We start from the raw sequence: 21,566 nt of genomic DNA on the forward strand, positions 1-21,566 counted from the left end.
GTGCCCTCCTTAATACCCATCACCAAGCTCACCCAACTCCCCACCTCCTTCCCTCCAAAACTCACAGTTTGTTTCTCAGAGTCCACAGTCTCTCATGGTTCATCTCTCCCTCCAATGTCCCCCAACTCCCTTCTCCTCTCCATCTCCCCATGTCCTCTGTGTTATTCCTTATTCTCCTATAAATTAAATAAAGTCTATTAATCTAAGAAATCTCACACAATGAAGACTTTGAGTCTAATAGTTTGGGTTTGCGTGCGAGCTTTAACACGGCTTTTGACTGTCTGTCCTTGGACAAATTATTTTAACCCCTTCAAGTCTCTGTTTCATCATTAGTGGTGGAGAGAGGGCTAAGAATGCTATTTATTTCACCTGGTTGTGTGGAGAATAAAATAATACATTGCCCGTGAAGGGCTTTCATATAATGCCTGTCACATATATGGCGCTCATAAAACGGTAAGTATCATTATAGACATATATTCACATAGGAATGTACTGGGATTATTATGGATGTAGGGTTTTTAAAAAATTATTTTATTTTGTTATTTTTTAAAGCAAAAACTGTCATTTAAAAATCACCAGCCAGCTCTGTTCAGCGGGGAGCCTGCTTCCCTTCCTCTCTCTCTGCCTGCCTCTCTGCCTACTTGTGATTTCTGTCTGTCAAATAAATGAATAAAATCTTAAAAAAAAAAAAAAATCACCAGCCAGTTCTGTTGCTAGCAGAAAAAGCCTTTTGCCTTCAATCCAAAAGCATTTGAATCATCTTCTGAATTATGTGGACACCACACAAATAGACACTCATATTGTTGAGGTTTGACTTTGGGTTCTGGTGGAGGTTAACTGTTTGTCTTCTTCATAGCCTAGGGCTTTGGCGTTTTAGGGGACTCGGTTTCCTCCACCTAACCCTTCTTCCCTACATCCGTTGTGCCTGAGGGTTGCTGGGACATAGGTGAGCAGATCTGCACCCAGGCCAAGAGTACTCCTGGAAGAAAGGGGACTGAGACACAACATTCACCTTTGAGATTCAAAGCTATGAGGAGGCCTCTGATGGGAGAGGGTGCTTGACCAGAAAGGGGGTCTGGCCTGGGAATCAGCTCAACACTGTGGGTGGGTAAGATGGACTCTGTTCCAGGCACCAGCATCACCTCCATTGGCCCAGAGACCCATAGTGGAGCACACTACCAGAAGGATAGGACTTCCTGTCTCCATCCCACACTGAGAGATGCTGATTTGAGAAGCCCGAGCTACTGAAGGGGTCAGTGCAATTTTCCTGAGCAGTGGGCGATAGCTCCTTCTGTGTTATGCGGGGTGAGAGGGGTTTTGCATCAGAGTCTCTCTGTGTCTGCAGAAACACTGTGTGATGAAAGCTGTAGCTGTGGGCATGATCAGATTTCCCCATTTCCTATTTTAGAAGATAGCAACCAGATCCTACCTCCTGGACTGAGAAGGGCTTGGACCACATCATCATCGCAGAAGGCCCATGGGAAAGACTGATTTTTTTTTTCTCAATAGGCAAAAGATGCTGTATTCTCTACTGGCTGTATTCCTTATGTAAGAGAAACAGGACTTCGTTTTGTGTCCTGATCTGGAGAAGTGGACCTTCTGGTTATCCGCATAAATGTCCTTACACGCAGATACCCTTAGACACATTTATAATCATGCGTTTGTGCACACGCTCACAGACACACATACATGCGCAGAGACAGAAACAGACGTACACAGACACACACACTCATGGACGCAGACACATGCTGCCCACGCTGCTTACTGTCTTGGCAAGACAAGGTCTTGCCTTTCGCACACTCAGATTTTCTTCCCAAGTTTGGATTCATGGAAAGGGATTGCAGCTAGAGGATGGGGGAGTGCGGCAGGGAAGAAACGGGAGCGGCAGGCCATGTGGAGAGAAGCTAATTTGTTTCTGCAGTCGACAGATGGGGTGAGGACAAATTACACAGTGGGTATTAAAACTCCTTTCTAAATTCAACAATATTTGCAAACTGATCTGAGCCCCCCAGAAGCAAAAAGAGAAAGCATATAATCTGAGATGCAATTTCAATCTCTCTTAAAGGTGAGACTATTTAAAAGTCTGTAAAACATGCCTTGCCTCAGGTACATAGGTCCCCAAGTAAATATTGGCCATGACCTGATTATCGTCACTAGAAAAGAATTACAGATACGTCGCGACTGTATAGAGAAGAAAACTCTCTGCCACAGATAGATATGTGAGAACTACCAAGTTTAAGGCATATAGACGGAATGGTTACTTTTTTGGTCACCGTGAAAACAGTATATGTTTGTGGCTTAAAAAAAAAAACAACTTAGAAAAATGGAAAGAATAAATTTCCCCCCCTGCAGAGAGAACTGGGTGTGATTTTAAAAATATATATTTATGACTATTAATATCTTTGTGTATATACATCCATATAAGTGTATATGTCTATATGTACATACTATCTATATACTTGCAAATACTGTCTTAGAATCTGCTTTTTCATTTCCCGATCAATGCTAAGCATTTTCTCATTGATTTTAATATCATTTCGAGTAACTGAGATGACCATCTCTGCAAGCACAAGAACATACGTGTTCTCGAGATTTCAGAATATTTAGGAGAGAGAACTGACTCGCTGCTCCCCCCGCAACTTTGTCTAAGCAACCCTGCCCCCAGAAAGGAGTGGCCTACCACGGTGAGTGAACTCGGATGTTCATCATCCTCAGAACATGTGTGCACATCTGGAGGAATGGTTACAAAGATTAATGTCATGCTCAGTGTCAGAACTCCCCCTGACATTTCCTCAGTTTATCCAAACAATTTAGGGGAGCCCTCTGGGGATTAGGAACCACACTCTGCAGTGTGAGGCCAACACTTAACCTCTTGAATTCTCTTTTCCCTGGAGACACGCGTGCAAGTTTTATTCTTTAATTGCTCAAACAATGAGGTCGTGCACAAAAGCAATACAGCAAGAGCTCGAAGTGGTTTAAGGCGAGAATGCAAAAAAAAAAAAAAAAAAAAGGGAAATCTGGACCCACTGGGTTGATGGGAATTAAAATATCTTTAAGCAGGGTTTGAAAGCCAGTGGAAAGTGGAAACTAAATGATACAGAAATTGGTGTTTTTGAAAACATTATGTGTTTTAAACAGAATCTCGAACCAAATGAAGTGCTTTAAGTGCGACTCTAAGAATACTTGGTACATTTCCCCCCCTTACCAACTGAGATTTTTAAATAGCAGTTAGCTGCTATTTAAAAATTCCTTCTCTTTATGGGCGATGCATGTCATGTGAGTAATGTAGCTTCCATATTTGCTCTGGCTGCCAGGGGGCTCGGGAACTCAAATGACTCTATAGGACTGGCATATCTATGTCTTAACATTTTCTCTGGTTTTGATTTTTTTCCCCCAATCCTGGTTTTTATCTACTTATATTTTTGTTTTACTGCATGTATTTCTTATAAACCACCTCAAATCTTTAGTTAGATAGATTTGTAGATCAAAACAACTTGGATTTGTGGTTCAGTTTAAGAAGAAATGAACATTTCGGTTTGGTTTTGGAGTTCAGCAAATTAGTGTGATTAGCTCTGATTTGAGGTTTACGGTTCTATTATGGTAAAGTCCTTGGTATTTAATACATCAAAGGGCCCGAGAGCTTGCACTTAACCTCCTGCGTGTTAACACTACACAGTGCATCGCATGTCTGTTTCCAATGATTTCCTGGATAAGAAGCTCTTTGAGATTCTATCTTGGAATCTTGCTCGCCCTTTAGGCATGGTGGGATGGATGTGTGTGCACCAACTTTTAAACACAGATGCCATCAAGAGTTTAGAAGGAAAGTGACCCCACACACTCCAACATTTCTCTCCAGTCTTGCTTTTAAAGGAATGAAGGCCCAAGAGTTCTCTCTAAAAGAGGACACACATCCTCCACTGGGATGTGTTCCACTTCCCATAATAGCAATTCCAGAATCATCCACCAAGGTGACACTGAGAGGTTCTTGCATCCTGCACCTGTGTACCTTTTCAGGGACAGAAACCTTCCCACCAGGGAATGCAAGCTCTGGCACCAGATGGAGCAGAGTCTCCCCAAGGAGGAGGCAAGATCAGAGACATGACTTGGGATTCCAGGGCTTGGACTCTCCACACAGCTCTGGGGGACCTGCCAGGGCTCCCTTGGATTCCATCAGAGAGTAATCGTTTATACTGAGTCTAGACAGAGGCTGTTTGTGGGGGTGGAACCAGGCACTACCTGGAAGCAGTTGCTCTCTCTGACCTTAGCAAACTCCGTACCATTCCCATGTCCCTACTGCCTCCCAGGTCCAACGGGGGAAGGGCGGCGAGAGAGGAAGCCTATATATTTTGGACCTCCACTCTTTTTCAAAGACCTCATCATCTATTAGCTGCATGGCCTTGAGCAAGCAAGTTGCTTCATCTTGCTGAGTCCCAGCTTCCTCCTCCGGAAGTGGAAATGATGTATTTATGGAGCTAATGAGGCCTAAGTTTTAGGGTCCCCACCATCTTTGCATGGTCTCCTCTATGGCAAATATGTTCACATGTTTTGGTAAAACTTGAAAAGTAAGATATTCTACTCACAATTGCATAAGGACTATTGTCTCTTTCCACGTGATCTTCTCTCTACCACAGTTTGCCAAGGTCATTTTTGGGATCAGGCAAACATAAAGACCGCATGGGCTGCACTTGCCCTAGATTTAGCAGAATCTATTTGTGTGGCTGCCTTTTTAGAGTAGGAATCGTCTTCCAAAATACTCCTACCTCCCACCAGTACTTCTACCTGCCCTTGGAAACTCCTATCCCTCAAGGCTGGGGGCCTTGGCATGGAGATGCAGGGCCAGAGGCCATCCCATAATCTGAAATTTGCCTACAGTGCTCTGCACCAGAAGTTTATGGGTCACGGAAAAGAAACAAAGTTTGACATGTATGAAGCCAGAAACTAGTCTGTGGGAAATACTACTAATCATCAGCCATGTAAATTGTAAGCAGGAAATTTGGTTTTTATAGACATCTAATTGAAATAGAAATTCTCTCTTCTTGGAAACATGCTCAGTAATGCAGCCTATATGATTATAAACTCACCATTCCTTTTTTTCTTCTTTGGGTGGGAATTGTGTGAAATCTCATTTATTAAATTTGTAGAGCACAAACCTCAAGCAGAACTACAAACCGCCGATGTAATCTTGGGTGACTTTGCATGTTTTGCATTTCAACTCTCAATAAAGAAATAAATTTTGCTTAACCATGCTGGAGGAAAGACTGAATTATCTTTCTTTTCATTCTATAGGAAATAATATTACATCCTTGTCCTACGACAAGCTGACCAAATATGCAGCCAAAATTGCAGGGATAAAAGTATTACCAAGGAGGAAGAGGTAGTTATTTAACTGAAAATGTTCTGTAAATTTTCGAACTTTCATTGATCCTTGTCAGCTTTTAAAAATATATGTGTGGTTGTTTTTCATACACTAAATAAATATTCACTTTCGTACCTAACTTTTGTTTGTAATTTTGTACGTTTTGGCCTCGCCACGTCTGGATCTTCTCTGGCAAATCAGCATAGATACATGTACTTTGCGAGCAGATGGGAGATGTTCTTGTGAGACTCGCATAGATGGCTCCTCTAGCCCAGGATCAGGCTGCTTCCAGACGGCAGTTATGATTTTTATCACAAAAGTTACTGCAGGACAGTTGTTACTGTTGTTGTTTGTTTAGTCCTGTTTTCTGTAGGAGCTTGGGAAAACCCTGCTGTGCTCATAGTGTTCAACTAAAGGAATTCATCTCATTTGACCTTAGGAGTAGCACAGCTACCTGGAAAATACCATAGATCAGTGCCAAGAGCTGCACTGGGCATTATAGTTTTGATTTGTGCCCCACTGTCCTCCTTCATTCTTTTGAGAAATGTTCCTCTCTCCACACCCACCTTGTACTCCCAGCAGAGTGGTCTGTGCTCCCCAGGAAACTTCCTACCTAGTTAGCTACAGTGATTGACCCAGATGGAACCAGTCATTGATTTTTCTTAAGATTTTTGACCTGGTGACTAGTGAGAGCAAGTCTTCCATTTTCTATGACAGAAAGTCTTGGAAATGTGCTCCTAAGAGTTTCCAGTGACCATTTTCCAACCCACAGCCTGTCTGAGAGAGTAAAGTCAGAAGGAGAGAAAAAAATAGAGGCATGCCAGGTCGAGGAGCAAGGGTCCAGCTCCCTGACTCTTGTAGTCCCCAAGGCCCAGATGTACTCTACCTTCCCACAGTAATTATACTCACGTGATCATCCTCCATTCTTACCTAAGCTCATTTCAGTTGGCTTTCAGACAGGACTCGTGTCAGCCTGCACCCTGGAAGTCAAGGTGAGCTGGAAATAGGCCAGGCCTTCCAAAGATTAAAACTCCACTTTGAATCATCTCTATCTTTGATTACATCAAAGTGAACCATTGTAACAGCTTGCCAGAAGCTAAAGAAAATCCTTTAAGCAGAAAAGTAGCATCATCTGGAGCCTCTGGACAATTCTTTTAAATACAAAATTTCCAGTATTCAATCAAAGTTCATCAGGCAAACAAAGAATAGGATCACAAGAAAGAGAATGCATAATAGAGGCAGACCCACAAGTGATCCAGATATTGGAATCATCAGACGCGGTCATTAAAAGTTGATATTGATATATTCAAGAAAATAAATGACAAGATGAAAATTTTCACTTAAAAAAGAACCAAGTGAAAAATTCTAAAAACAGAAAAGATAATAACTGAAATTGGAAATATAGGTGATGGTTTTAATAGCAAATTAGGCATTACAGAAGACAAACTTAGTGATGTGAAAGATGGGTCCATAAAAAATATCCAGAAGTATGAAGATGAAAAGACTGGAAATATAGCAAATACCATAAAATACATGAAAACAGTAAAAGGATTTATTTGCCTGTACCTGATGTTCTAGTAGGATAGGAGGGAGAGAATGAGATAGATGTAATCTTTTAGCAGCTAATGACCAAGCATTTTATTTATTTATTTATTTATTTATTTAAAAATTTCATTTATTTATTTGAGAGAGAGAAAGAGAGCATAAGCAGTGGGAGGGGCAGAGAGATAAGCAGACTCCCCGCTGAGCGTGGAGCCCAGTAATGGACTCAATTCCAGGACCATGAGATCATGACTTGAGCCAAAGTCAGATGCTTAACCGACTGAGCCACCCAGGCATCCCTGACCAAGCATTTTAAAAAGCTGGTGAACATGTCACACCCCAGATAAAGAATCACTACAATCCCCCAGCAGGATAAATACAAAGAAAAACACATCTTGGTGCATCACAATAAATCTGTTGAAAGCTAAGGACAAGAAACTTTTTTTTTTAAGATTTTATTTATTTATTTGACAGAGAGAGAGATCACAAGCAGGCAGAGAGGCAGGCAGAGAAAGAGGGGGAAGCAGGCTCCCTGCTGAGCAGAAAGCCCGATGCGGGGCTCAATCCCAGGACCCTAAGATCATGACCTGAGCCGAAGGCAGAGGCTTAACCACTGAGCCACCCATGTGCCCCAGGACAAGACATTTTAAAAACAAGAAGAATTAAAATGACACTTCCCCATTGAAGAAGCAAACTAAGACTGGAACTGAAATGATGTAAACCAGAAGGTATTAGAATGACATATAGAGAGTGCTGGAAGAAAACTACTGTCAGCATGGTGCTTAGACCCAGTGGAAATGGCCTCCAAAACTGAAGCTGAAGACATTTCCAGAGAGATGATAACAGAGAATTTCCTGTCAGAAGACATGTACTAAAAGAAATACTAAAAAGAGCCTCTTCAAGGAAAAGACATAGCATTCCAGAAAGATGCACAGAAATGCAGGAAAGACTGGGGTGCCTGGGTGGCTCAGCTGGCTAAATGTCTGATTCTTGATCTCAAGTCAGCGTCTTGATCTCAGGATAATGAGTTCAAGCCTCAGGTTGGGCCCCATGCTGAGCATAGAGTCTGCTTTAAAAAAAAAAAAAAAGAAAGAAAAGAAAAGAAAAAGAAATTCAAGAAGGATTGCTAAGCAGTGAAAGGGTAAATATGAAGTAAATCTAGATGCAGTTTTACTAAAATATATGTAACATCAAAATATTTGATAGAAATCACATACATTCAAAGAGGGTAAAATTAAATACAATTTAAATAAACTAAAATTAAAATGTTTCAATTTTATTATTCATAAATGGTAAAGCCTTTATTTGTCTTTAATTAAGTCAAGGATGCCTATCAAAATTGCTAGTACAACTCCTAAAAGAATAGTACAATAATGTAAGCAAACAAGATAACAGAGCATAAAATTTATATCATAATAATAGTAGTAAAAGGTTAATAGAAAAGAAGGCAAGAAGGTCAAGAGAGAAGAACATAGAACAGATGGGACAAATGGAAAACAAATAATGATGATACATCTACACCCAAATATATGAATTACATTAAAAGTCAATGAATCAAATATTTCAATTGAAAGCCTATGATTATTAAGCTAAGAGTAAAAAGCAACAACGACTATATGCTGCTTCCAAGAGATACTCTTACATAAAAGGATCCAGAAAGGCTGATTGAGTAAAAGGATGGGAAAAGACTGACCATGCAATTGCAGCTGAGCTATGCTATCAGCAAGGGAGACTTTAAGGCAGAAACCACTACCAGAGATTCTTTATGATGCTGATAAAAAACATTCCTCCATGGGGCGCCTGATGGCTCAGTCGTTAAGCATCTGCCTTCAGCTCAGGTTGTCATCCCAGGGTCCTGGGATCGAGCCCTGAGTTGGGCTCTCTGCTTGGTGGGAAGCCTACTTCTCCCTTTCCCACTCCCCCTGCTTGTATTCCCTCTCTTGCTGTGTCTTTCTCTATCAAATAAACAAATAAAAACTTAAAAAAAAAAAGCATCCCTCCACTGGAGACACCATCATTTTAAATAAGTATGCCTCTAATAACGAAACTGCAAAAACTGATAAAACCCAAAGAAGAAAGAGACAAATCTGAAACCACAGCGGGACATCTTTACATGGATTTCTCAACAATGGATAGAACAAGCAGTCAGTGAAGCCAGAGCCGATGTGAAGGACGTGAGGAACAGACATGACCTAGAACGCCATACCCAACTGCCACAGAGAACATCTTGCTCTCCTGTCTCAGATCCTCTTGCCTCTGGCTTCCTTGGTTAGTTTTATTCTTTTTAGCTGTTTGTATGTCCACTAGGGGCCTCAGATGTTTTTGAAAGGAGAAACAGTACCTGTAGAGAAATGAAAAACTAACTGATAAAATGGAAGAGGGAGGTATGAATTTGGGAGACCAAAACCCTGGGTTCTCTTGCCAGCCCCACAACTCCCAGTTGTGTGAATTTTTAAGTTGGGACTTACGGTTCATATCAGAAAATAGAGAAAATCATTGCAGCTTTACAGGGTCCTGGTGAAGCTACGTAGAATAGTGCGTGTTAAGTGTGTGCCCGGGGCCTGCCCAGAGGGAGCACGCCGTCCAGAGGAGGCAACACTGTTGTTCTTTATATTAGCACAACGTTTGAAGAGAGCAGATCTTTTTTAAATGATGAGACTGAACTGGAAGCAATCTTCTGAGCCAGGGTTTTTGCCTGTAGGTGTGGAAGAATAGGAAAGAAAAATGGATCGAGCTGGCATTTTCTCACAACCTCAGCTCAGTGAAAAGCTATAAAAACAGCTACATGTGCCCCTGGGCAGGGCCGGGTGGAGGCCGGGACCATACCCAGGAGCAGGGGGTGGGGGTGGAAGGGGTAGGGAGCTCACAGCAGAGCCACTGCAGACGAGGCTCCCCTGCTAGCAAGGTCTTGCAGGATGTCCTTAACTACGTCCCTTTGGATCAGGGCCAGAGAGACCTGCCTTTCTCTGAATCACACCAAGAAAGCTTCGAAGTCTGTTCCAGCAGACTGAGCCCGAGTGGGGTCCTCATGGCCATTGTCCCAGGAAAAGTGGTCACATTCGGATGGCCTGTGAGATATTGGGGCTGGTGCCAAGCATTTCCCTTGCACTTCTTCTGGGATCTCAGTCATCCAGATAGAAACTGAGGCTCAGGGAGGTGAGGCAACTTGTCCAAGGTCACCCGTTGAACCATAATAGAACTGTGATTCAACTATTCATGGGTCTGACTCTTAAGATTATTCTACTGCTCTTTTCACTAATATATCATGTATCGCACTATCGTTCTTACACAAGACCAGAGTCTGCTATACCCTTATAAAAAGCATGACACATCCAACCCTTTGCTTGGAAACTTCTATTCATCCTTCAAAACCCTAGGTCAATGGAAAGCCTCTGTGAAATCTCTTCTGGTGCTCCAGTTCCATCGTCTTTCTGTGATGACAGTCACCTCTGTCCTAGCACCTACTTCTACTGTTGCTCTCTTCATGCTGTCTAGAATCATCCATTTATGTTCTGTCTCCCTTATCCAGCTGGAGGGTTCTCCTTTGTCTTATTGTATCTGGACCCAGCCCTAGGCCAAGCCCAGAGTAAGGAAGGCATAAATAAGCACATGCATGCAAGGATGGAAAAAAAAAATTCGGGGCACCTGGGTGGCTCAGTGGGTTAAGCCTCTGCCTTTGGCTCGGGTTATGATCTCAGGGTCCTGGGATCGAGTCCCGCATTAGGCTCTCTGCTCAGCGGGGAGCCTGCTTCCCCCCCCACTCTCTGCCTGCCTCTCTGCCAACTTGTGATTTCTGTGTGTCAAATTAAAAAGAAAAAATTCATTCCGCAAAGATTTATCTAGTCCCTACTGTGTGCCATACACTTCTCGCTAAACGTAAGGAATAAAGCAATGAACAAAAAAAACAAAGTCCCCGTTCTCATGAAGCTAATACTCCAGGGAGAAACAAGCAGTAGTCAAGTACACAGGTAAGTACACAGAAGAACTGCAGTTTGTGAAAAGTGCCACTTGTAGGGCCCAGGACTGTTCAGGCGGTTAAAGATTCCTACCTTCAGGCAGAGAGCTGAATGAGCAAGAGGACTATTCTGATATTATTGGGGCTGCATTTAAAGTGTTGGCAAAACTCTTCAATGTCCTTGATTCTTTTGTGCTCTGAAATTTTCACTGCACCACAATCAAAATAAACCGAGCACGGTCCTTCTAGAGAGGAGGCTGGCAGACTCGAACACACCTAGCACAGGGATGGCAATTATGTGGCACCTAGACCTCTACTTCCTACTCCTGCTCCTTGGGCAGACATTGCTAGTGGATCATGACTCTCTTTCCTGCTGAGCCCGAGGCCCCTGCTCAGCACAGCACTCCAGGTGGCCATGACCGATCAACACAAATTGGCACGCACGTGGAAACCTCTGTGCGCTCCTAGCCGGGGGCACTGTGTCTCCCTTCTTGCTTGGGGTGGGGAGTATGGTGCTGTGGCAACGGCTTCAGCGGAAACCAAATCCCTGGACCAATCTTGGCAGTGGCACTTAAAAAAGAGAAGACTGAGAAGAAGAATTGCTTTTCAAATATTTGGTTTCCAAACATATTTATTTGCCACTCCAAGTCTACTGACCATATGCATTACATCTGTTCTGCATTGAGATTCCAACAAGGTTTATGATTTATTAGCTTTAAAAAATACATCTCTAGGTAACTCCACACAACGATGACAGTGAAAGAAGCGTTGATTTCACGAAGACACGTTTCCCCCTCACAGGAGTCGGGGTATTTGAGACCCCTCGCCATAAGCAGATCCCATCGCCCACTTGGAAAGAAGAAGAAGAAATAAAGCTCTATTTGGAGTTGCAATCTCTTCACATGGTTTACGCACCCCATCTGACCGACCACGGCCTGCTGAAATTTCACAGCTCGGCAGAGGTGGCGTGGCTCTCCGGAGATCGCTCAGGCTCCGACGAGCTTGCCAGCCCTCCTGGGTGGCCCCTTGTTTGCAGTTTCCTGTGAGGTACACGGCCTTTACCGTCCCACCCTTGAACTTTGTCTAGGGCATCCTCCGGTCTTCACCCATGGCCGTGCACTGCCCCTCTTATGCTGTGCCCTCACCGCCTTGCCCCGCTGTGAAGGGGAAGGGTGGGGAGTTGCCCATTACTGCTCTAGGCCAACAGTGACCCGCCCAACTCACATTGGCATCTCGATTGCTCTCATTCGCAGTGTTCTCATCTGTAAAATGGGGATGAAAGTCATGCCATCTCTCCGGTTGCCACGATGATTTGATGGACTGAATTGGGTCCACCATATGGCTCCTGGGGCCTGCCCCATAAGGGATGGGGGCATTAACTATGGGCCTGCAGCTGTGTAGACTGATTTATCTGATCTTCCCAAGAAGCCAGCAGCACGGGCTCTCATGCATTAGGATGCGTTAGAAGCATCTCCAGGACCTTGTGAGAGTGCACGCTGCCTTGCCTGCACAGAGTCTGGTTCCAGCAATCTCAGGTGAAGGCTGGGAATTGGCTTTGTTTAGCCCACACCGCAGGTGGTCTGGGCTTAAGGTCTGTTGACTCCTCTTGAAAAGCATACTGTATAAAGACGGAATCTTGCTGATCAGCCCCAGGCCACAAAACAAGTAAGCAGCAGAGCTATGATGCGAACAAGGCCTGCCTTGGCATAGGTCACAGGTGTGTCTATGAGATAAAAGACCATGCATGCACATTGGTCCTCTGTTGCCTCCCCAGGAGCCCCCCCACCCCACCCCGCATCAGCCCACCACATCATCTCTTTTCATGGCAATCTTTGCCCAAAGAGAACATGGTGTCAGGAGAATGTGATCACCATTGTCACTCGCGGCATGACCCTCCCCACTGCCCTTCGCCAGCCCACCCTTCTCTGTCCTGCCAGGTGCCTCATGAGGCAGCCCTTCCGGCCTGCTTCAAAGGGCTTCCTTGGCCCCTGGCCTCCTACAGGGTTCAGAAAGGAGGGCACTAACAGGAGATTGAAGGGCAAGAGGGGAAACACGCCAGAATATTCCCCCCCGGCCCCAGCTTCCCTCTACCAAGAAGGCCACAGCTACAGTTGGGCAACCCTCTCTTCCAGCCCCAGGTCTCTTGGGTTATAGACACCCCCCCTCCTGCTGTCCCTCCAGTCTTGGGGTCTCAACAGCAATCCACAGCTACTGGCCCTGGAGGACAGCAGAACCCCCTCCTGACTCCCCTTAACCTGCCACCCTTATAAATGTCTCCCTCAGCATGCCCTCCTCAGCTGCCTGGTCTGAGTGGCCGCCTGTTCCCTGGGCCTTCCCTGACTGACACACACCACTTCCTTAGCTACGTTGCGGGTAGAATCCTGAGAACTCCATCATAAGTTGATGAAATATGGGCCAAATCTGCCACCCTCCCAACCCCCATCTGTGTTTGTAAATAAAGTTTTATTGGAACACAGCCATGTTCATTCATCTACATATTGCCTATGGCTGCTTTCACTTTACAGTGGCAGGGCTGGGCAGCTGTGATAGAGACTGGATGGCTGTCTGACCCTTTCCGGAAAGTTTGCCAAATCCCGACTGCCATCCCAGGGTACAGTAGCTGTAAGCCCAGTGCCTGGCACATGGTGAACTGCCAATAAGGGCTGGCTCTTCTCGCTGGGGTTTAGTGGCAGCAACGCAGAGTTCCCGAGCCAGAAAACTTGGGAGCTGGAAGGGGGCGGGGGCAGATACCATCTGCTTTATAGGATGATGGGTCACAAAATCCTTTTAAAAAGCAAGCTTTCCTGGTGGCTTGCCACTTCCTGGGCAGGAATCTGCTTTTCCTGTTCCTCCGCTCAGCACCTAGCTTGGGGCTCCCAGAAGAGTCAGCATCTATCAATGTTTGCTGTTGGATGAATGAATTCAATTAACCACCCATCAACTGGGGCGGAACTTTGCAGAAGACCCAGTGTTTATGCAAATCAGAGTCCTTTGGGGACACTGCAGCTGTCACCAAGTCTTAACAGCTTTCCCGCCACACTGACTTCCCAGATCCACTGCCTCTACTCTGTCCTCACAGCCACCACCACTACTGGTTTCCTTGTGGCCTTCCCGCTTTCAGGTTTATCCCCTTCAAACTACCTCCGCAAAGTCTCAAAATCATCTTTTTGGCTCGTAAATCTGATCACGCTGTTCCTGTCCTGAAAACCGGTTGTGGTTCCCCATTGCCTACAGGATGATCCCCAAATTCCTCGGCAGGGCATTCCAAGCCCTTCCCTATCAGCCGTCCCTCCCCATCCGTCACCTCTCCCCCACATGATGCTCCAGCACCCCATGATCTTTCCAGGCTCCCAAACAGACCTGGATCTTCCTGGCCTCCACCCAGACCGCCCATCACACCTCTGCCCCACGCCAGCTCCTACTTGTTATTTAGGGCTTGTCTTGGGCTTTGCCTCTTCTGGGGACCCAAATTAGTCTCCTCCAAGCTGGGGGGGGGTGTTTCTTCAGGGTTCCCCCCATTAACTTGTGCTATTCTCCTTGGAAACTCATAATTGTTGGTGTACCTCTTGCCCTTCCTAGACTGTACCTGCCAGGCGAGCAGGGAGTGACCCCAGGATGGTGGCCCCATCCTGCCTGCAGAACACAGCAGATCATCAACCCAAGGGAGGCACTGCCTCCATCATGCGGGCCAGTTCTTTCCCTGTTGTAGTCTTTTGAGTGTGTCTACCCAAGTCCTTGGTCCTTAAGAAGCTACAGCCTTCATTTATTTGGGGCAGGCAGAGGCACATGTTTTTGCCAACTCTATGCCTAAATCCTTAACGTTCTTGGAAAGCCCCAAACAATAGCTGGATTGAAAGCCATTTTATTTAGACATTAAATCAAAACATATTCTTCCAAAGACATGCAGCCACTCATTATGCAAGACCATGTAAACCACTGCAGAAATACCCACAGACACAACTTGGGTGCCTGGAAAATAATCTGACCACTTGGCGAGGGTCAGGTGACTCCAGGGGCCAGGGGGAAATGGTTAAGGAGGGAAGCAGAGCAGGGTGCCACAGAGAGGGAGGGGTGTGGGGCTAGGGGCTGTGGTCTTGCTCACTTTCAGCTTTTGGTACTGGGATCTTTCACAGGAGGCCCGTAATGTGGATTTTGTATAAGAAGTCTGGATTTTGGGCGCCTGGGTGGCTCAGTGAGTTAAAGCCTCTGCCTTCAGCTCAGGTCATGATCTCAGGGTCCTGGGATCGAGCCCCGCATCGGGCTCTCTCTCTGTCAAATAAATTTTTTTAAAAATCTGGATTTTTTTAAATGTGGACCATTAATTCAAAAACTTCAAAGTCTCAAGGAGATGAGACTAATGCCTTCTTCTGGTTGAATTCAGTCTGTTCCACCTGGGTTTCTCACTGGTCTTCTGTGGACCAGACACTTTACCCTTGGTTTCCCCTTTAATCCTCTAACCATCCCTGAGACCTGCTATTTTGGGCCTAGGCCTATTTCACAGAGGAGAAAACCGAGGCTCAAAAACACGTGCCCAGAGCCACTGATAAAGAGAGGATCGTGATTCAAACCCAGCTCTCTGATTCCATGACCCCAGTCATGCCAGCTTCCCTGGGCCCCTCCTGGTGGTGGTGGTGGCAGCAGGGCCTGCCCTCAGGCAGAGCGTGGACTGGCACTCTGGAAAGCTCTACTTAGCTCCCAGCCTGCATCCAGGCCGGAGGACCCTTTTGTGCGAGCTCAGCATCTGGTTGTCAAACACGGGCTGGCTCAGATCCACCATCTGGCTCCACTTGAGAAAAGGGCACTTTAAACATTACAGGCAGCAGGGCAGGCCGGCCCCGAGTGGAGCTTCAAGGCCTGCAAGCGAAGGACATCAGCCTGACGTCCACCAAAGCAGGTTCAAGATGAAAGCGGGTGGGTGGGTCCCACTTCATCTCACCTTCCTCCGTCTGTCTGTCCATCCTTGTGTTCAGCAGTCTGTCTCCCCAGACACCCCTTCCTTCTCTTCCTTTCTCCCCTCTCCCTGCTCCCCCCTCTTGCCCTCCCCCTCCCTCACACATGCCCCCACCCCCACCCCCGCCCGGCCCTTCCCTCTGTCTTCCCTGCTTCCATGTCTTTCCCTCTTCTGCCATCTCCCCTCGGGCTTTTCTCCCCTGCCTCCGGTTCTCCTCGCCTTCTCTGTCTCATCTCAGGGTACCATGCACGCACCTTTCACTCCTGACTGCCTTCCAATATCCTCGCACAAAGAACAAATAAAGAGAGGTAACCAACAAACACCAACCACTTTGTTCCAACAGACCTTTTTCTCTTAGGAGAGGGATATGCAAATTTCTAAAATAGACTCTCTCTCTCTGACAGATTCCTGACTTGGCATCCTACGGCAAGTTAAGTATTTTTCCAAACACAGCTAAGCTGGTGTTAGCAGGCTAATGAATCCAGCTCAAAGGAGCTTCCATCTGCAAGCTACGAAAATGTTCTCTTGTTTATTCCCCACCATTACTTTATTTCTCCACAGCCCTCTCCTCCTACACACACACTCACACACGTACGCTCATACACATTTGCGTGTGGGCACGCACACACACACACATTTCCTTATTGCCATTTCTTCGTAGAAAAGTCTATACCTTAGATCTCCGGCAAGATTACCCTACCACGTCCCCAGAAAAAGAGAACCTGGGTTTTACTGAGTGCCTTCTGGAATTCCATGTTTCTCCCTGGGTCTCCAGTCATGCAGGTAAGGGGCCTGAGGGCCTTGAGGTGAAGTGATTGTCCAAGTTCAGAAAGTCAGTCTAGCCTCGAGACCCCAAGTAGGGATGTGCTAACCATGGCAGTCTGGGAGGAAATCTGCAGGTAATTTCCCATCCCTAGAAATAACCTTCCAAAGACTCCCTTTGCCAAGTGCATGCATTGCTGGGCCCCAAAGGGTTTCCCCACCTCTCACAAGCTGTGGCAGGAAGGAGAATTTTATCTAAAGCCTTGTTTTCCACACAGCCATTGTTTCCTCTCATCCATGCCCAGCCACTTGGCTGTGGATGGGTTTCTTACTATGTCCATTTAGCAGACAGGTAAACTGAGACTTAGGAAGGTAAAGTGATTTTTCCAAGGTTGTTGGTTGCTTTGCAGAAGGGCAGAGGCTAGATCCCATGTGTCCTTGCCTTTCTATGGACGTGCATATTAGGATTCCGGTGACAGACCATAACCAGTGACTGATTTCTGGAGTGACATATCAGATAGTTTTAAAAACCTAGTCTTGTTAGTTGCCTGTGATCATTCACTTGATCTTTGGCCCCGGTTTCCACACCCATCAAATGGAGATGGTAATTGCCACAAGGTTTATTACTCAGGGGTGTGGGGTCACAGTATGACATGTCTGAGGATTTTCAGGGAGAGTAATGAGATACAAAAAATGCTCTGTAGCATGTACAAGATAAGAGATCATTTTCCGACTCAGTTCTGCCTTTAGAACTTACATTGCAGTAAGGGGAGAGCAATGCATGGAATGGACATACTTACTACCCTCTCCTAGTCTGTGGCAGACATTATAAATCAACCACCGCACGTCACACAGGCATCTCCAATGGATTTGTATTGACATGAGAGGTACAGTATATTTGCCATCCCAGCCACAGGAGGAGAAACAAACTTCCCCAATCCAAGGCACCACATTAAGTACCTTCTTGACCCTGCAGGTAAAACCTCAACCTCTGTCTATCTAGAGCCCACTGCAGGCTTAGTCCTTGTCCTGTGCTATCTTACCTAACCCTCTGGTGACCTTACCATCAGAGACAATCATTTCCATTTCCCAGGTTAGACTCCAGCATGGCTGGGTTGCTTACCCCAGCTCACCCAGTTTTTAATTGATGGAGTCCCTATTGATGTGAATCTGGGGTTTCTGTCTCCCAAGGGCACACACTTACCACTGCTCCATATCTCCTCCCCCAAACAGGGAGCTAGCAGTAAAGGCAAGGCTCAGAGTCATCTCAGGGATCATACATGGGGTTCTGGGGAAAGCAAATCATAGCTACCCCTTTCCCGGCCGAGATTTCTCATTCCTGCTTCAAACACAGGGCCTGCCACGACTATCTCCCAGGAGAGATAGCACACACTATTCTGATTTTGAACATGTGCCCACTGGCCCAGTGATGGAGGAGCCTTCTACACATTTCAGAAATAAAACTCACGGAGTCGTTTCCATCTTGGCCCAAGCTGTGGGCACAGCCCCAGGAGGCCCTGGCTCTGCTAATTCTCTCATCAGCCTAATAGGAGAACAATCATCGGAGTCAGGATACAAATTAAGCTCCAGACGCTTTTTTGGGAACTCAGAAGGTTTGTGACTTACAGCCTCATTTTAAAGAGGAGCAGATTGTTGACACGAACTCTGGGTAATTCTCGTTTTTCTCGAAGAATCAAGTTATGGGGGAATCACCAGGTCGTGGCTGAGGTCCCTAAGAGGCTAGAAAAATCCAGCAGCATGGTTGCAGGCTGACCTATGATTATCTTGCAAATTTGTTTATTTAACTATCTCAGTTACAGACTCATTTAAGTAGCATGAAAAATAAAAGATGAGCCCCAGGAACAGATGAAACGAGGATGCTCTTTTGTCCAGGCTTTAGCGGACACTACTGGAATGCAGGATTGGCCACCAACAGGGAGAAGAGCCATCAGCAGGACTTGGAGAAGCATTACACTGAAACAGAAAATGCTAACAGAGCAAAACCGACCGCTCATAGGCCCGTGTTCTAGTAAAGTCCGACGATCGGGGCTTGCATCCCACCTTTGCTGGGCACCATTTGTGATTTTATGCCAGTCATCTAACACCTGAAGCCTTCAGCTTCTCCCTTAGATGAGCAGTGGGAAGAGGTCAGCTCCTGCTGATTCCCAACATAGCTATCAAGTCTTGAACACTTGTTACGTGCCAGGCATGGTTCTAAGCACTTTACTTAGTACTACTTGTTCAGCCCTTCTGCTTGGGCTATGAAATTACGATTGTTATCACCTTCCATTTTGCACGTGAAGAAACTGACACACGCAGAGGTTGGGTGACGAAGGAAAGTGCAAAGTAACAGAGTGAGGGGTCTGGGAGCTGGGATTTGAAAGCAGGGCCCTGGCCCTGCTGTGTTGTAGATGTCACTCTCCCCTGCCTTGGGAAGAACTCGCATGATGGGGAAGGTCCTCAGAGATGATTAGGTTGTATCCAGCTTCGTTTCTTTGTCTTACAACCCTGGCTTTCTGATGCCTCATGCACATTTTTCTATCTGATAGAAATAGCCTTTTGATTTTCCTCCTCCTGTCCCCCCTCCAAATATCAGTCAATGCTGGAGAGAAAATAGCTCTGTCTGGTTTACGGTGACAAGGTCAGGGCTCCTTTGGAGAACACTCGTCAGTGCTGTCTCCATCTTGGGCTGAGAAATCACAGCATTTATTTTAAGCCGAAACATTCTTATATTTAAAGCTTGTCATCAGGCTGAAGTTTGTTTATTGCATTCCATAATTATGATGAATATATTTTAAATAGAAAAAGATTTGAAATGTGGGACAGCTGCAAAAAATATGGTGTCAGTCACTGAGAATCAACCCACATCTGGAGTTAGAACTTGGGTGGGAATGGCTTGTTTTGCATTTTTATGACCAGATGCATCCAGATTAGATGTACCTCATAAACTTCACCCAGACAACTGTCAGGGCCAATCAGCCTTAATTATATGCGACATTTTCTCCACCAATCCACCCTGAGCCCTGGCCAAGAATCCCCCCTGTATCACCAGCCCTGTGCGAGCTCTGTTAGCCGTGCACACAGGATCTGTCAAACACAGGCCAAATTAAATACTGGACTTCGTTCCACAATGACTTCTAATTAGAGCAGAGTGAAGTCTGGAGGGCTTTGAAGGCCCCCCTTGGCCCTGTCACTTGGAGACACAATCGGGGGGAAAAGGGAAGACAGGGTCCACTGGTGTTAGACCTACACTGTGATGTCCCTTGGGCACTGAGTGCTTGCTCTGTGCCAGGGTCAAGCCAGAGCGCTTCATATACCTCCTCCCTCTTAGTCTCCCCATGGGGATAATGAAATGGGTACGACTCCCCCATCTCACAGGTCAGAAAACTGAGGTTCAGAGAGATGGATGGAGGATCTGACCCAAGTTTGCAGGCCAGGAAAGATTGAATATTCTCATCCGTGGTTCGGTGGACTAGTGACGGGTCTCAATACCCTCTGAGGACATTTGGACACAGGGGAGGGCATTTTTGATCATTGCAATGACTAACATGAGTGCCAGGGACTCAGGAGCACTAACCCTCCTGCAGTGTGAGGGACAGATCCATCTCCGCAATGTACCAATGGCACCTTCCATTTATTGGCTCTTGATCTGAGCCTACCCAGGCTGGCACCCACAATGAGAAAATATATGATTTGGGGTGCAAATCAATAGACTTTGAGAATATTTTCTTATTCTAGACTTCCAAGACATACACCCATGCCGATGTACAACTAAATGCATGAATGCCAACGATCTTGACAGGAAGGAGGAGAGAGCATAGGAGGGGGAGAAGGAGGAGGATTCGATCTGTTCTTAGGAAATAGTCAATAAATATTAGCCTTCATAATTGTTATCAAGTTCATTATTATTACTTCTAAGGTTTGCAGATTGAGGAAGGATTCTACTACCAGTATTTGTAAACCATAAATGGTCACAGTCCGTATTTCTACTCCTCAAGCTACAACCAAGGCAGCCTCACAAAAGAGTAATGAATCATCGTAACAATAACACTTATCTCTGGTGTCCTGGCTTCTATGCCAGGAGCTTGGCACATGTCATCTCGAATCCTCACAGCAATCCTGTGACATAAGGGCTGATACTCTGACCCTTCTAGAGACAAGGAAATTGAGGCCCAGAGAGGTCAGTGATGGCCCAAAATCACACAGCTAGCAGGATGCAGAGCCAAATTTTGAGTCTGCTTCCATAAATTGGACTCACTTTCTGAACCCTGAAGTCCAAGAAAATCAAAGCAAGTTTGGGTGACAAAATGCAAACCAAAGGTGTTGGTTTTTCCTAAAAGTGCCTCTTGAACTGGTTTGAACCAGAATCCAAAATGAACGTTTACTTAACTATTAAACCAGAGAAGGACTAAAACATCAAAATCTTGGCAAGAACAAGCATAAATGGAAGTCCCTCTCCACCGGCGAGCCTGCCTTTAACAAGTACCATCATTTGTATCTAGTTCTGGGTAACAGAGATTTTCACAAGTCAGAGGCCCAGGATTAAAGGAGGTTGCTGATCTGGTTACAACAAATTCTATTAAGTAAAAAATTCTGTCTGACAGAGGTTTTCATCGTCCCTCTCCCTACCGAAGACATTCTCCTGAAACAGAACGCTGGCTTGGGATTTGTCTTTTGTGAAACAGAAATGGAAACAGCAAGCCGTTTACTAAAAGCTTTCCCCACAGAGGTTGCAAACTCAGATGCTACATGGGAGAGGAATGAAGTGGGAGCGTGTGTCATAACGAAGGGTGAGGACTGTGGTTAACTGAAGAGCCCGTGCTGGGCTGGCAGCCAGTCATCTCCAGCCCCTTCTTTCATGGCTACGTGAGGTTTTTGACTTCTCAAGAGAATATGGGATTTAAAAAAAAAAAAAAAAAAAAGGAATCTCTACACCCAATGTGGGGCTGCCCGGAGATCAAAAGTCCCATGCTCTATTGACTAAGCCAGCCAGGCACCTT

Source organism: Enhydra lutris, unplaced genomic scaffold (genome assembly GCF_002288905.1).
Source record: "Enhydra lutris kenyoni isolate GAN:26980312 unplaced genomic scaffold, ASM228890v2 scaffoldscaffold5, whole genome shotgun sequence".
Lineage (NCBI taxonomy): Eukaryota > Metazoa > Chordata > Mammalia > Carnivora > Mustelidae > Enhydra > Enhydra lutris.